Source organism: Haplochromis burtoni, unplaced genomic scaffold (assembly GCF_018398535.1).
Source record: "Haplochromis burtoni strain Fernald_Lab_line unplaced genomic scaffold, NCSU_Asbu1 Contig_23, whole genome shotgun sequence".
In the NCBI taxonomy this organism is placed as follows: domain Eukaryota; kingdom Metazoa; phylum Chordata; class Actinopteri; order Cichliformes; family Cichlidae; genus Haplochromis; species Haplochromis burtoni.
In genome coordinates this window covers 1715901-1729184 of record NW_024582384.1, presented here as the reverse complement: position 1 = coordinate 1729184, position 13284 = coordinate 1715901, and the positions used below count along the sequence as shown (strand labels likewise).

The 13284-nt window shown below is 40.2% G+C and overlaps 1 long non-coding RNA gene across 1 annotated transcript; it reads right to left on the bottom strand.

The window, feature by feature from the left end:
- Positions 1–4127: 4127 nt before the first annotated feature.
- On the bottom strand, positions 4128–11808 carry LOC121814161. Its single transcript, XR_006054150.1, has 3 exons — positions 10519–11808; positions 6578–6712; positions 4128–5450 (listed from the first exon to the last, which is right to left on the bottom strand). It is a non-coding gene; the product is annotated as an uncharacterized LOC121814161 (long non-coding RNA).
- Between the last annotated feature and the right edge of the window lie 1476 nt (positions 11809–13284).

The window sequence follows — 13284 nt, the reverse complement described above, 5'->3', positions numbered from 1 at the left end:
CTAATACCAGTAAGATAGCTTATCTGGTTTTAAATTCAGAGGTGTGTGAAGGCCCACAGATTACAGCCATTTGTTTTAGCATTCATCTTTGTACTCAAACACTAGTTATTTCAGTTTTTGTCTTTTGTTGCTTGTTTTTTATTTTCTTGCTTATTATGTTTAATCCAGTATATGTGTCGTTCACTTATTATAATCATCTTTAGGTAAAATGACAACTTGTTGCTTTTTCAAGTTTGTAAAAAAATGAAACAAACCTTCAGACTTGCGTCTCAGACAGTGTTGTGTCCCACAAATGATTTCATGTTGCCTCTTCACATCTATCTTCTAAATTAAAGCTATCTTGCGACTGCAGTTATCAGTTGTATGTGGGAGCTCGGTTGACTTGGAGCTATTGGTTTTCATAGTTTGTCATTTTCATGGGTATGTTTATATCCCATTAACAGAGGCTTTTTTAGCTCTTTGCACATACACATTGTGGATAAACCTGAGCTGTCTGGCTCGAGGCTGAAGGGTGACTAGCTTGCTTGCTACTCCTGACTCTGCTTTAGTTCTGATCTGTAATTCCTGACGTGTGAAAGCAGAGTAAACGTTAGCAAGTGAACAATCAAATTACTCTAATGTGATTTCTTATCTTTAAAGATATGTTATGCTATAATTACCTATTATTAGAAAGAGAGACTTTTAAACATGATAGAAACAAAACTCAGACTGTAAAGAAGTAACATCATTACCTAGCCTATCAACTCTAACAGGTGCAGAAATCAGCTTGGTGGACCAGATGGACCAAGTTGAACTAGTATTTTTATTTCCCTGTATACAGTATACTGACTGTTAAGTCTGTTACACATTGCTCAAGACTTCTAATTCAGCTGTGATGTTTTTTTTTTTATATTATATGAATACATTTTAATTTTAATTAAGGTGTAGGATTGTTTTTCTGAGCTTACAGAACACCCCTGCTACTAACTTATGACAGTGCTTTAGATTACGATTTATTACCTTAGATTAAAGTGTACACAAAGCAAGGTATTAAAAATTAGCTCAAACGTAACCATCTATAGCCATAATAATAACCCAAATAACACTGATGGGGAATCATTTTCTGGAGAATGAGAACTTTTACATTTGATATTTAAAGTTTGCTAGTAATACACAGGAGTCATGTGTTTTCGTAGTGTAGTGTTGCTACTTTTACTAAGGGAACAGTTCTTGAAAAGTCCTCCACCATTGCTCATTGTCATCTAATGGTAAATATTTGATGGTAAGCATGGAGGTAATAACCTTTTTCAGCCAGGCCAGGAAGGAGTGCAGAAAATACTCAAAACTGTCAGGACATATAAAAGACTAGAAGTCATTTATCACATAATCATAAATCTGGACGTTTTGTCTCATCATTAGTGTGTTAAATGTGTGTAGTCAGGGGATGTCTTCTCTCATTAGCTCTCTACAAAAGTCCCTGCATGGAACTTATATATATATATATATTAGGGCTGCCACAAACGATTATTTTGATAGTCGACTAGTCACCGATTATTTATGCGATTAGTCGACTAATCAGATCATCATCCACTGGACGTAAAACTACAGCTTATTGCACCAGCAGCATCTGCTCTTATATAACTATCATTAGCTTACAGCTTTAAGCTTTTAAGGTGCTAACTAAAAATAAAGACAAGATGATAGTTTATTCAATTTTAATGAAATTTGCAGATTGTTTCGGTAAAGTTTAATAAACTCCTTGCTATCTAAAATATAACAGGACACCGGAGTATATTCTCCAGCATCTCACACTTCTGATAATCAGCTGTCTGCTTGACGTTTATTCAGCTGTGTAAAAACTATAACTTTAATCTCAGCCAAACCGATTTACTCAGGAACAAATAAAATACTAAAAAAAAAAAAGCCAAACAACAACATTTTTAATTTATCTAAGTGACTCATATATATTTAACCTGAGTGCGAAAGACGGCGGTGGGTTTGAAAACAATTTGCCGGGAGTCCGGTGTTCTCACGGCGCTAGTGACCTAGCCCCCGGCTAGCTATCGAGCTAGTGGGTAACAGACGTCTCCGAAAACGTCGGAGCGCTTTTGAAAATATGTGGTGTCCTGATAAACTGAGCCGATATTTGAGGTTTACACAGCTACATTCTCGCCTGAAAATATGTTAAACGTTTATTTTGTGACCCAGAAAGAATAATAAGAGTAATATTAAAACTAACTAGCTACCGCCATTGTTGGAAACTAAGCTGGGCCGCGCTATGAATTCTGGGACACAGCTGCTTCTTCTTCTTCGGGGTTTAACGGCAGCTGGCATCCTTGTACATGCAGTGCTGCCATCTTCTGTTTCAGTCCGTTATTACACTCTTAAATCCTGCTACTTATTCCTGCGTCTTTTGCGATCTTACAAAGCTTCAAACGACACGTCGACTATTAAATCAGTCGTCGACGATTTTGATAGTCGACGTAATCGTGACTAGTCGACAAATCGTGGCAGCCCTAATATATATATATAGTAAATGTGTGTTTTCTTTTTAAAAAATTCCTGTAAACCAATTAAACCATTAAAACCATCTGGTAAAACTGTGTATTTCCCTTTCACCCATAACAGCGCTGGCCGGGTGGGATATGAGTACAGGAGCTCTGGGGAAGTCTGGCACCAGGACATTGGCAGTGGATCCTTCGGGTCCTGTGGGATACAAGTGAAGCCTCGATGGATTAATCTTTTACCAGCACATCCCACGGATACTTGACTGGAATGGGAAGTTGGCAATGCGTTGATGAGAGTGCTTCTACTGTGGGAGCCCACAGCAACAACCTTTTGGTGGGTGGTCAGAAACAGAAATGCCATAAGCCAGTGTGTCCCAACATAACATTGTGTTGCAACCAGATGATCAGTAGTATTCAATGTTGTGGCCTATGTATTATTTTACAATGGCTTGCTATTTCCTTGCGCTTCAAACGTGCCTAATAAGCCAACCTAACTACCTTCTCTCTGTAACCTTTCTGTGTATTTTCAGTATGAAGCTGATATATATATTCTTAATAAATCAAATCTGCTTATTTCCAAAATGTAAAAGTATTTCTTTAATTTAAAATACCGTGCGCTGTCTTTACAGTCCTGAACTTCACGAAGTAACTTAGTAAGGTCATGCACTTCTTTATCGTTTCAAATCACCGACCTTATTATCAACCAGACTTAATCACGTTTTCCTTGTTCACAAGGTGGATATTTGTACTGCGTCTAGTACACTCAGTCAATAATGCATTTTTTTCTCAGCATGACTATTACCTGGTCTTTGATCCACAATGAAACGTGGGCTTACATCATTTCTCAGTGTTCTACATTCATAAACTATTCCTTCCCAAGTCTCAGTTCTTGACACCGTTCAGGCTCTGAGGGGATGAGCCCTACACACAGAATAGCTAATACAGCTACCAGCAGCTCAGACAGAGGGGAGTAATACCAGAATCCCCGTCTTGTCATTTCTCACAGGCTTAGTCCCGCTTTCATCTTTGATGTACACTGTATCCTAATGTAATGCAGCATTCATGTATCTTGATCCACTTTGTACTTCGACTGACTCAGCAATGGGATAAGTGTAATTAAACTGTAGTTTTGCATAAAATAGAAGCTTTAAAGACATTTTCGCATGAACGTCTCGTAGCCTTGAAAGTAGAGAAGAGTGGAAGATCTGGCGTCAGGGTCAGTCCCTTGGTCACTCAGGGCTGACGTGAATCACCGTGTTTATACTGTGGAAAAGATTTTTAATTAGCCCCTTATTTTCACTGCATCTGCAAGTGGCATTTCCAGATATAAAAACTCTTTTGCAACTTTTATCAGAATAAAATAATTTATATTCTCTTGACAGGAAACAGTTCTTTGTGATTGTCAGACAGACTGTCGGTGGATAAATCGGAATAATCCGTTCGCAGTAATAAGCATTCAACACTATGTCCAAAGAGAATAAATAGATAAAATGAATGACTTGCAATGATGCCTTTTTTCTTTCTTTATTTTTTTTTTTTGTAACACCCCCTCTCCGCCTGCTACCCCCCCCCGAAAAAGAAGATGATTAATACCAAGTAATTGTGGACACCGACTGAATGAAAAAAAGTACAATCAAGAAGGCAAATTAACAGTCATATTTACTGCAAGGTTTAGACTCAGTGTAATAAAATGCTCTTTTTGGAATAGATGTAAATGTATTTCTTTTTTTTTATAATTTATTGTAACTCCAAACAAAAATAATTTCTACAAAAAATATTCAAATAATGTCATATAATATCGATACGTGGTTCATATCTTTTCTCTCTCTTTTAGACTTCTGATTAGTTAAATTCTTCTTCCTGAATACTGTGTGAAGATTAAATCTCGCTAAGTGTGGCAACAATCACTCATTCCTATAACAACCATAATAGTGACTAATGTATTATAATTCATAACCCCCTGGATATTATATAATATGTATAATCTCAGCAACTGCTAGTGGGCACATTAGATACAATGACTGAAGATATATATATATATTTTTTTTTTTAGAAAAAAAATGCAGCAGGAATAGAATAAATGTAAAATCAAGTCTCAGATTAAGAGAAAAAAATGAAACCTGGTTAATATACTACGTAGGCCTCAGCAATAGGATCAAACAAGCGCCTCTCCGCTCGACCCTTGTCAACATGCCTTGTCCTCACTCTGAGCCCGACCGCACGCCCTCGACGACAGTTGCAAGTGAGATCCGCAAGTCAACCGAGAAAGAGAAGAAATTTAAAAAAAGAAAAGAAAAGTCTTGTGATTACAACAGCCATTCCCTTTGATGTGAAACAGTGGTGATTAAGTTTTTGTCTATGCTTTTTGGTTTGATGCACATTGCTCCAGCTTAGGAATAAAGGGAACAGTGGTTGGTATGATTTTTCTTCCCCCCCTGCATCTTTTTTCTGTGAGGTTGCTCATATTTATTCTCTGTTTGTCCTTCGCACACCTGAGTGTACACCCAGTGCCATTACAGTCCTGTGAAGTGCGCATGTGTGTTTGAAATGGGAACGGGAGTCGAGTAGTGATCGGTGAGCGTGTGCGCTTTTAAGAGTGCTGCAGTGTTGGGTCCATTACAGGGACGACCCCTTCCCATTTTGGGTCACCCGTCGCCTCACAAATACGCTCATATACACATGTTTTAGGTGTGAGGCAGGGGGGTGGGCGGAGTTGGGGGGTGGGGAGGATTTTCGTGGCTCAATGGGGCGTTAATGTGGCCAGCAGGTAGGTTAGCAGAGTGCCGAGCAGCAGGGTGGCCGTGGAAGGGTGCGGCAAAGAAGCGCCGCTGCAGTCCTTGCCCGCCTCACAGCGCGAATGTTGGCACAGTACCCCCTTGAACTCTGGAGGACAGATGCACTTCAGGTTCTGGTAGCACGTTCCTCCGTTCTGGCACAGGAGCATTTCCTCGTCACAAACGTTAGCTGCAGAAAAGAAAAGAAAGGTGAGAATAGAAAGTGCAGCATAGGGAGGAAGTGGCGTAGAGGATGGAGGGTGAAGGATTTGCAGAGGTAAGGTGAACGGGAGAGACGAGTTGTGAATAAAGAGCATGCGGGGAAGTGACAGAATGACAGGTGGTAAAAGGATAGTGGGGGAGTAAAGAGCACAAAGACGAAGGAAAGATGTATGCCAAAGAGGGAGACAGGTGGGGGATGATAGAAGGGGCAATGTTAGACAAAACATGATAGGAAACAGAAACGGGGAGGAGGAGAGGAATCCAGGGCAGAAAGAACAAAGTAGAAAAGAAAGAGCAGGAAGGAAAGAGCCAAGATAAATTCTCCAGTCTTTGCCTCGGGGACTACAACAGGTAACACCTGTCTTTTTTTTTTTATTTCGTTATTGCAGCCCTTTTCTTTGACTGTTTTTCTTGAGCATGCACTTTTTCAGGGTGAGGTCAGAATCACTGTATCAAATCCAGCAGAAAATACACAACATGTGTTTTATTTGTTCAGGAGTCTTTTGGAAGAATGAGCATCGTCGGGAACCATAGGTACTTGGGTAACTGTACCACATAACATACTTGACCTAAAAATGTTCTGAGGGAAACGGGATCCAGCTTCCGTGACAAGAAGTAATTACATGTGCTAACATTTTTTTACTACACCAAAGATAATTGGTTCTGTTGCCTGGGAGTATCTGGAGTAAGATGTCACGGCTAAAACAAACTGCACGGCCTTTTAGTGCAGCATGTTCCATATTGTAATAAAAAACTCACAGACAGATGCATTTGTTTGTGTGTGTGTGTGTGTGTGCGCCTGTGTGTGTGTGTGGGTAGTTGGGTCTACTTGAGACTGAGACCAATGGCTTGATGGTAGATGGCATAACGAAGGCGTTTCCCCATAATAGGGTTAAGGTGCGACAGGGTCATCAATTAAATAAGAGGCTGATGTCACTAATGAGCTACGTGATCTATTCCTCTGTGAGAACGGACAACATCCAGAGCTGCACGAGCTAAATGGATGGTGCACTTGCAAAGGCCCTGGAAAGACTGCAACGTTTCCTCAACTCGGAATTTGTTTAAACTACCAAAAGTCAGTATCCCCATACTCACGGTAACAGCCTTGCTTCCAGTAGTATCCTGGCAGACAGTCGTCACATTTGGCCCCCGTGGCCCCGTCTTTACACTGACAGAAACCTGTGCCGTTACACCGGTCATGAACAGAGCCCATCTGGTTGCAGTTGCACTCTGGAAGAAGAGAAGGGTGGAGAAGAAGAACAGAACGAGTCAGTTATAAATGCTTGTCTCATTTCATTTTTTTTCTGCTTTTTGGGTGGGGGCGGGGTTAATCTAGACTTGAAATGAGTTTGGCTCAAAATCTACACATTTGTATTCAGACCACTGAGTTGTGTTTGATGTTCAACATCTTCAGAGCTCTGGTTCTGTGCATGTGAGCTGCAGTTTCTCTAAAGGCGTCCAAGCGTTGAAGACATTCAGGGCTGAATTTGAGGCAATTTTTCAGCCAGAAATATATTAGTGTTTAGCCTGCAGTGTATCACCTTGTTGAACATTCAGTGTAGTTTTTTCTTTACTTTCTTTTTTCATGCAAAACTCCATGATTATGTGATCAATGTAGTCCTGTCTGGGCTACCAAACTGTTATGATTTCAAAGGCATCTCACAGGTAACATTTATTCTAAAACAGCAGAGCACAAATTTTTCAAGGTCTAGAGGTTATAGAGTTTTTCAGCAAATTCACTGACATGTGGCAGAATGAACAATACCTGTCTTTGCAAAGACTTTTCTGATTTGTCTCCAAATTCAATGCATACGCTAACATGCACAGTATATAATTATGAGTATAGAAGGAAAAAACAGAGTTTGTACGATTCTAATGAGACTAAATGTCAACATTTGGTACAACCGCCTTTACTCTCTAAATAGCCTGAGCTCTCTCAGGCAGCTTTCCTGTACTTTCTTAGTAGTAGTCTTCAGGAATAGTTCTCCAGGCTTCTTGAAGGACATTCAAAGCTCTCCTTTGGATGTTCGCTGTACTTTTTTTGTGTTCATAATTCCAGCAATTTTGACAAGACCCTCAACATCACTGGCTGAAAAGCAGCCTGAAACCAGGACAGGTCCTCCACTGTGTTTCGCAGGTTGCTGTAGACACTCACTGTTACACCTCTCTTCTCTCCTCTCAATGGTTCTTGTGTAATTACACATGCCTCAGCTTTTTCTCCCTGTTTCTCTTCCTTAAGAATGGCTTCTTAACAGCTTCCACTGAGACCATTTCTGATGAGGCTTCATTGAACAGTAGATGGATGAACTGAGGGGCCAGATGTAGCTCTCAGGTCCTGCGTCAGGTCTTTACTGGATCCCCACCCCCCACTTGTTAGAGACAAGATTTTCAGATATTGTTCATCTGTTATAGATCGTTTTTTTAGGCCTGGCACTTCTACTTCTAGCCTCCACTTGTCCAGTTTCCTCAATTCTTTTTAAAGACACACTGCATACCATGCTGAAAAATGCCAAGTGTTCATCTATTTGCATATTTTTTTAAAAATTATTTTTGGCATTATTTGTAGATTTACTAAAGTAATGGGAGCAAATGATGGGGTTTTGTGACAGGCTGCTAGTAACAAAGTGCCTAAACATACAATTTAAAATGGTTTCTTTTGGTTCTTTGCTAACTTTTGTGTGTAGACACTACACTGGTTCTTCCCTTGAATTAGGTAACTTTTTAAATGCTTGAATGGGTGAGAAAACCTGGAGAACTAGTGCTGAAGACACCTTTAAGAAATACAAGAATGTCTGGCTCCTTGAAAGCAAAATATCAAGAACTGAAGGATGGCACAAGACCCTTGCAGGTAAGCATTTTTCAACAACTTTAGAAGCCTTCTTAAAGTGTGAGTTTTTAACGCAGGGAGCATGGTAGTGTGGTGGTTAGCACCACTGCCTCATAGCTAAAAGGTCCTGGGTTCGAATCTACAGGCTGTGAACCAGCTTCTTCCCATAGTTCAAAGACATGCACATTAAGTTAACTGGTAATTGTAAATTGCCTATAGCTGTTGTGTCTCTCTCCCTCTGTGGGATAGACTGGCAATCTGTCCGGGGTGTAGCCCACCTCTTGCCCTATGACAGCTGGGCTCCAGTCCAGTTATGACCCTGAATTAGATGAACCGAAGAAGATGGATGGATCCCAATGCCATTATCAGGTAGTTTTTAAATTGGGTTACAAACTGCCTGTGCTGGAGAAACAGCTGCAAAGTCACAAAAATACTCCATATACACAGTGTGCTGTGAAGTCTCCCCTGCCTGCTGTAGTTTGGTTAAAACACTCTCAGTTCATTTGTCTATTTAGTGCATTTCACTTGAGCTGATGTGAGAGCTGTCAGTCAGTGCACAGGCGCCCTATATTAATATGTATAGACTAAACATAATACTATTTTTTCTTAATAAATTGCTTTATTTCCACTAGTCATTAGGATTCCAAATCCATATATCCTTGAATAATATTGAGATCAGTGACAGCTGGCAGCAGATAAAAGGTTCACAAACTGCAGAGCTGCGTATTTAGGATACATTTGTCAGTGAGTTGATGATGAACTGATGATTCTATCATAATTTGATGTAAGTCAATAGCTTGTCTTTTGAGAAAACCCGAGATCGCCTTTAGTAATTTATTATAAAATTTAGCATTAAAAATTAATAGAAGTGGGAAAAAGTCTGAGATTAAGACAACCACAGCGCTGTGGTTGGCATTCCTGTGTTTGTGGGTCATGTGCATCAGTATTGGTTGACGTATGGGAGCTTTTATCTGTGAATGTGTGTGGGGAGACTGAGTGCAAACACATTTGTATTTTACAGTGTTTGGCTTCTTGCTCTAGAGATGCTAGTTTGAACTGATTTCTGTTGCCACACTTGGTGTGCCAGTGTGCTGGCAGATAAGCTAATGGGACCTTATTTGTGCTGACTCCAAGGCCTGGCCCTGTGTGTGCCCTGACCGCAGTGAGTTTACCCTCCAACCCCCTGCAGTCCACCTAGAGATGGATCCAAATCAACACCAGATTTTCCGCTCCACAGCTATGCAAACAGAGTGACCTCTTATCAGGACGTGCCCTTAATGTGACTGACTTTAAAACAAACACACGTTATCCTGCATATCACTGCAAATAACAATACAAAAGTATTCTTTTTTTACAGTACAGTTATAAAATAATCCCACAGTTTCTGTTCTTCATTGTTTTGGCTTTGTATGGTAGAACAGAAGACATGATATGAGTTTAAAGAGTTGGCTTCTAGCTCAAAGGATGCCTGAGGGTGTTCGCATTAGTACTGGCTGAACAGTGTCTGACTTCTTTTATTCAAACTGTAGTCCGCCAAGCTTTAAGATAGTAGCGAAAAAGCCCTTAGAAACTCACAAAGCTTTGATTTCCAAGCAATAAAAACTTCTTGAGTGGCCACATCAGTCACCTGTGTATACTGTTCCACTTACTTAAGACCGCGCTGAAAGGCAAGAAAGCCCTGAAACAAGCAGAGATTTCATCACAAGTAGTCGTATCATCCTTTGCTTTGTTTGTTCCTATCAATTAGAGTGGCTTTAAGATTTTGTTAGAACTGTATGTTCCCTGCAGTTTGAGAATAAGTGTCTAAAACAAGGCTATTTCTTCACTTTTTCTCTGATATGGATGTAAACGCACACGGCTTGAATCTGACAGCACTATAATCCCGTAATTATCGTGCCCTATCTAAATTCAAAGCAAACATAGGCAAATATGTTTTATAAAAGTGCCGCTGAAAAAACATTTGCATTAAACACTACGCATTAAAATTTCACTGCTACACCACCAAGTGTTGGTAACTTTGTTTTTAACTTAAGATGCATCATCTTGTTGTTTGAAAATTTAAACACGCCTAATGGATCTTCTTACCTGTTTCACTGTCAGTCACACACACACACACCCACACACACACACACACAGATACATCCACTGCTCTCGTACCGATGCGCCCACCCCCCCTCCACATATTCTCCCCGTTTCCCAGCAGACTCACCGATGCAGACGCTCTCATCATCCAGTTCGGCAGAGGCGTTGCGGTAGAATCCCAGTCTGCAGTGTTGGCAGTTCTGGCCCCTGGTGTTGTGCTTGCAGCTGACGCATGTGACGATGTTCAGGTAGTCGATGTAGCTGCAGCGATTGGAGTGGCCGTAGCACTCGCAGTCTGAAAGAAAAAGTGGCGGATTTCAAATTTTTTCTCAGGTGTAGGAAAAAAAAAGATTCATGAATGAAATGGGATAGAGGGTGGGGGGTGTTGCAGTCTTGGAGGTGTTTTTGGGTGACACAAGGAAATGATAAATGAGCTGAGCTTATATAAAATGTCTGAAAGTTTTACTTTTAGATGTCAGTGGAGAAACAAATGATGCCGTGTGTGTTTTATGGCTTTCCTTTCTCACTCTATATTGGTTCAATAAAGACAGACCACTCCCTCTCCATTACTACACTCACAGGTTTGCTGAGTCTGCTTCACTGCGCTGCACTGATTACTGATGGGAATTGCACTATCCTGGCTATGGGTGTGTGTGTGAGTGTGCACGTGTTTGTGGCTATGTGTGCAGCTGTGTGAATACAAGCATGGTAATTGTCTCTGGGAATTTAATTGTGTTACAGAATGAGCAGATTATAAGCTGTAGAATAGTAACTAAGGGAATTAGTTTGAGGTGAGTGGTACAGTGAGTGTTTGGAGACTGCGCTTGATAATATGAAAATGGTCTGACCCTGGTTAGGCTGATGGAAAACTGGCCTTTGTTCACGCCTCGGCAAGGAGTCAATCTGAATAACTATTGGAGCATGTGTAAAATACCAAAAAGTCGTTATAGGAACAGTAAACTTTGTTTCTTTATTTTTAAAATGTGATGATTTTTTTTTTAATTTTAACGCAGCGATGTGTAAATTCCCACCAAGGTCAGGTTTGCCCCATGTTGCATCAGGTCTTCTATCAACAAAACTCAGTTTAGGAACTCGGTGGATCAAAATGTTGACGATGCAAATTGATACCGAATTCAGCTGCTCAGCAGTTCAGGGCTTCCTTTATAACATGCATATTATTATTATTATTTTTTTGTTTTAATGAGTGAAGGGTTTGGACTGAAGACAGGCCAGTTTAGCGCCTGAACTTTTCAAAGCCATATTGTTGGAGTATATAAAAGCTTTAGTTTGCCGCTGTCTTATGCCTCAGTCACACACTTTCTTTCTGGACAAGTTCAACCTCATTTTGATTACTTTGGTTGCTAGCATCTTGCTACAGTCACCCACTGTTTGAATGTAAGATGCCGACTGGTCCCAAGCAGTAGCGGTTTTTGATTTGGGCGACACGGGCGGTTGCCACGGGGCGGCATCACGGGCATCGGCAAAAAAAATAAAAATAAAAAATTGCTCGTACTCATGCTGCCCCGACATCAGCCAGCGCATATTGGGAATGGCATAGGCACCGATCGGTTTTCTATCGCCCATTTGCTGGGAGTAAGGGTGCCCTTTGTTTGCGAGGTGCGCCTGCTGCTTGCGGCGCAGGCAGGAGAGGATTCTCTGGCTAGCTGGAGCAGCATCTAATAACCAACAATATTATGATACAGCTTCATAATTTGCACCGATGTTTTTTCAAAATTCTATACGCAAAAAGTGAGCGCGAGAGCCCTCGGTGCGCCTGCTTGCTGCTGAAGTCAAAGTAAACTTGATTGTCATCTCCGCTACATACAGTCCAGTATATATGTTTTATCTTGTTTTGTTAATATTGGGCTGTTTTTATTTTATGTTTTATGTGTTTTATTTATTTATTTTGTGTTTTTCTGTTATTTCTATTGTTTTAACTTATTTTCTGTACAGCACTTTGTTCCTGTGCTGGGTATTTTAAGTGCTTTATAGATAAAATTGGATTGGATTGGATATAGAGAGACAAGACGACGAGGCTCCAGTTACAGCAGTGCAAGTAACAAACAATAAATATAAGAAGAGTAAGAAAATAAATATACACTTTAGGACCGGTAAAGGATCAATAACAATTTAAAATTTATAATTTACAGTTTGATGATTTAAAGTCTCACACACAACCGATCGAAAGGGGAGGGGGCGCTGCTTCCAAATAGAGCACATTTCATTCATAATGTGTAAATCCAAGCCCATTATGTATTCATGATTTGAATCCTGGGTTGTGTGAAATCCCAGAAATAAACCCTTAGACAAAGTGAATCTGTGAACTAAGGTGTAGGTCTGTTAGGTTATGTTGTGGTGATCCTCGGTTGGGGGATTTGTGTTCATACTGGAGTGCAAAATTAAAACCAATGGAAGATGGACAAGAAAAGTTCAAAGCCATCAGGTGCTCAGTTTAGAAAAAATAGAAAAGAAGAGGAGGAGAAACGAGCAAAAGATACAGGTAAGCAGATGTGTCATTGGATAATGGCAGGTCATCCTGAAACAATCAGAATCAGAATACTTTATTAATCCCTAAGGAAATATGTGGGTTACAGTTGCTCCAAGAAGAAATGGTAAAAATAGTAACAGTAACAGACTAAACTCCAAACAATACATTATGTTACAGATTTTAATATTAATTAGTCATTGTCAATTGTTGATTTGTCCTGTTCTCATTGTATGACGAATTATGATGGCTGTTTGTACCGGCATACTATGCATACTCTCTCTCTCTACTATGTGTGTGTGTTGTGTTTCTCTGGTGAATTTCGACAACAGTCTTTATGTTAATGTACAATCCTTAATATGCTTTATGTGTGTGTGTGTGTGTATGGGGGGGGGGGCACACTCGGCA